Source organism: Rhea americana, unplaced genomic scaffold, assembly GCF_003343005.1.
Source record: "Rhea americana isolate MKP2758 unplaced genomic scaffold, rheAme1 scaffold_4, whole genome shotgun sequence".
NCBI classification, from domain to species: domain Eukaryota; kingdom Metazoa; phylum Chordata; class Aves; order Rheiformes; family Rheidae; genus Rhea; species Rhea americana.
In genome coordinates, this window is record NW_028186534.1 from 7,136,443 (window position 1) to 7,140,612 (window position 4,170).

The following is a 4,170-nucleotide window of genomic DNA, read 5'->3' on the forward strand; positions in this document are numbered from 1 at the left end:
CCCTGGTTCCTCCATCTCTCACGCCGGCTCTGCCCAGCGCCGGGGGCTGGCCGCGGCCGCAGAGATGCTGGCCACCACGGCAGTGCCGAGCGGCGGTGGCCGCCCATCCCTGAGGGCTTTTATCTTTGCAAACAAATATACGATGCAATTTATATTTAAAATTCTCCCTATAAAGACAGTATTGATCACAGATTCCAGATCAATATGTTGCAATTACAACAGGCTTTAAGGGCCATCTGTCCCCAAGCAAGAGAATTGATATAACCACCTCGATATATTTTGAAAAAGTGCTGCTGGTGTGTGCCCATCCGCGTGCTGTACAACCTGACATATTATTTTTGCTCCTAGGAAGCTGTGTTTAGGAGCTGCATGGAGATGTAATTCTTGTTTATTGGCCCCCTGCAAAGCGACCGCAGACCGGCTTCGCTTTGGGTTTTGAAGTCGTGATAAGGTCACTGACACCGTGTTTTCCTTGGCCTCGTTTTCCGGCTCCCCCTCGCAATCCCACAGCCTGGGACTGCTGTTTCGCCAAACCATCGCTACCTTCTGCTGAAAAAAGATCAGCAGTGACACTGTTTAATTCTGGTAAGATTAATCTCTTTTCAGCAATGCTGCTGGAGCTTGACGGGGTGTCGATAGGGGTAAACTGGGTCTTTTTTGAACAGGAGAGGTTGGACCACGGAGAAGAGGGAAGTAAATTTTTGAAGCTTGTAGCTGATGAGTGAGCTGAGGTGCATCGAAAGGCAGGCTTCAGGTCCCGCTTTGTCAAGCCGAGGAGCTAATCTGTCAGCACCTGAAGTCAGGATCGGTCCTTACATTGATGGCACTGGATCAGGCACTAAATAGTCCTTCCAGAAATAAATGCTTCCTGGATATTTTTTTTTCTTAATTAGTTCCTGCAATAGCTGATATTTTATACAAGCACACAGAATTTAGGATTTTGTTCTCCAATGGTCTTCTGAAGGAAAATGAGAGTACCAAAAACAAACAAAAAAAAACCAAATGGCTTTGCAGTGCTAGTGGAAGCCTCTGCACCTTGCAAAATAATGCACAACACGGGTAAAACGCCGAGGCGCGGGCCGGCGTCCGTGGCGCCCTGACCCCCACTCCCGGACAGCCCCAAGCCCTGCGCGGCGCCGCCACGGGCTCCTGCCCTTGCAGCGCCCCGCTCCGCGCGTCTGCGCTTCACTTGTGTCCCCACATCTCCAGCCAGAAGCCAGATCCTGAATTCGCTTCTGCTGGTGTAAATCCGGAGCGGCTCCCCCGAACGCAGTGCGTGTCCCCTCGGTCTGCGTGGACCCAAGCGATGTCCTCCTGCGCCCAGCCTCGGACCCCCTCACGTCTTTAGATGGTTTGGAAAACAGCTGCAGTCGCTAGCTCGGTGCAGATTACGTCTACAGCGGCGTCTGCGCATCGGAGCTCGTACAGTTGTGTCAGGGAAGTGATTGCAAAACGCGGTATTGATGCGACGGTGCTGGTGAGAGTCCTAATGCAAAACCAGTTGCTATAAAGCACTTTATACTGGTCCAGCTTGTTTTGCCTTGCTGGACCACCTTTACAGCAGTGCAAGCACTTGTATCCCCGCATGCTTCAGACTACAGTAGCAGCCATTTGTTTTTTAATTATGTCAGTAAAATGTTAAGAGGAAATAAAATTTAAGACGACACAGTTGTTTCTGGTACCAAAGTGTCTGTACAATATTTTCTTTGCGAGTATTTTCCAAAGTGAAATAGCTGTACCACTGGACTTACTGCGGAGTAATAAACTTCCAGCTCTTCTGCCCTCTCAGCTCGTGAAATGTCTTTAGGCCTTTGTAAAAAGCCTGTTGGAGAAAACAGATTAAATACTAATCCGAGCAAGTCATACGTCTCTACTTGAGTTCATACCATCTAGCTGTGCAAACTTCCCCCCCCCCCCTTTTTGATCTAAGCAAAGACAACAAATTCTTTCATTAGACTTAGAGGAGAGAGCAGGAGAACGAGAGCAAGATTTTAAAAACAACATGAGGCAAAAATCTCGCGCAAGCGCGGCTCCGCGGAGGGGAGCCCCTCGGGACGTACCGTGCGGCAGTTCGGCCTCACAGCGCCGCGAAAGCCGGGACGTGCGCTGCAGGTTGCAAAAGCTGAGACGCTGACCAGCTCCTGTTTGGCGCAGGGTGCTTCACCGTGGCGCTCTCCGGTCCAGCGTGCCCTTCGGTCCAGTGCTCAGGCCCCACTTACCAGCCCTTCCCCCTGGTGTCGGGATTTTTTTTTTCCTGTACATTTGTTCTGCTTTTTAATATCTTGAATGTGTCAGTCCGAGATCCACCCCCGTCTAAACTAACAGCGCGCGGCCGGCCGCAGTAGCAACGCGGGCGGTTCGGCTGCGCCCGGCGCCAGCGGCGCGTCCTTCGCTGCCGGCGGCGGCGCCCGGTTACGCGCGAGACCCGTCCTGTCAGTCCAGGGTTTTGTTTATACGAAATGAAACCAATCAGAAGCTCATTTCTCTTTAAGAAAGAAAATGTATTTGTGTGTATATATATATATATATAAAAAAAAAACACGACAAATCGTGAAAAGGAAAGATTAAACGCATTTTTTATATTAACAACGCAAACGGGACCCCTCTGAGGGAGCCGTCGCAGCGGCGGCCCTGCCAGGCGGCTCGGCGCTGCTGCGCTGCCGGGGGCTGGACGGGCCGGACCGCCCGCAGCCGGGCAGTGCTGGGCTGTACGGGCCGGACCGCCCGCGGCCGGGCAGCGCGGGGCCGTACGGGCCGGACTGCCCATGGCCGGGCAGCGCGGGGCCGTGTGGGCCAGGCAGCGCTGGGCCGGGCAGCTCGGGGCCATACAGGCCTGACCGCCCGCGGCCGGGCAGCGCGGGGCTGTACGGGCCGGGCAGCGCAGGGCCAGGCAGTGCGGGGCTGTACGGGCCGGACCGCTCGCGGCCGGGCAGCGCAGGGCCGTGTGGGTCTGGCAGCGCGGGGCTGTACAGGCCGGACCGCCCGCGGCCGGGCAGCGCGGGGCCGTGTGGGCCAGGCAGCGCTGGGCCGGGCAGCTCGGGGCCATACAGGCCTGACCGCCCGCGGCCGGGCAGCGCGGGGCTGTACGGGCCGGGCAGCGCTGGGCCGGGCAGCACGGGGCCCCGGCCGCCTGCAGCTTGCACCGATGAAAACGTACACCTTTGATGCATTTTTATACTGTACATATTTGTATATATTGAATATATTGCCATGTTATGAACACAGATTTTGTTATATTTGCTTGTTTCTGTTTCCTACAAAAATTGGTCCATGACAGGGGATTTTTTTTTTTTTTGTACAGAAACTATGCTTGTAATTTTTTCCGTTTGTTTTTTCTTGGTCATCATCTTTTAATGTTTCATAAAGGATTTAGAGATGAGTTTCTGGAGGAACTCTGAGAAGCAAGTCTGTGTTTGCATGAGACCTGCCGGTTGCTGGCTAGAAAGGGGGGCGGGGGGCAAGGGGAAACCTAAGGCGAGTTTTGCTTTTAAAGCATGCTTAGTCCCATGGGAAAACTCATACATGTACAATTATTCTCTTTGTATTTTATCTAATAGTGCCTGAATTTTTTTAATGTCTTCTTAGAGGAACAATTCATAATTGTCAAAATTTGAAACATTAGCTTAATTTTGTTTTCATGACCCCTCATTTCTTCTCCTTATTTATTTTGTTGCTGTTTATAATGGGCCCCAAGGCCATTTCTGACATTACAGTGTTCTTCTTCCACATTAAGGATGTTTTTAAAATTACTAAGATTATTGAGCCAACAGGCTATTTTAATCAAAACCATGTTTCACTTGGTTTTGATGCTTGCGAACGCTCCTTGCAGCGGGAAGCCCCTCTCTGCCAGGAGGATTCTACCACCTAGTGGTCCAGACCACTCAGCACAGATTCGCGTCTTCCCACCGTTTGCTGTCTCGCTCAAAGCCTAGCTGGCAATTTTGCTTCAAATTATTTGCTTCTAATAGCTAACTTAAACTAAACAAATTGAAAATGTTAATGGCATTTTTTTTCCTTTGGTTGATTGCTAAATAAATTCGTATAATTTATACTAGAGGAGATTACTGCTTTTATTGTTTTGGGTTCCCCCAAACCAATTATTAACAATCAGGACTATGTATCTCATTAAATTTAAATCAGGTCAAACCTATTTATCTAAGGCCTTTTCTG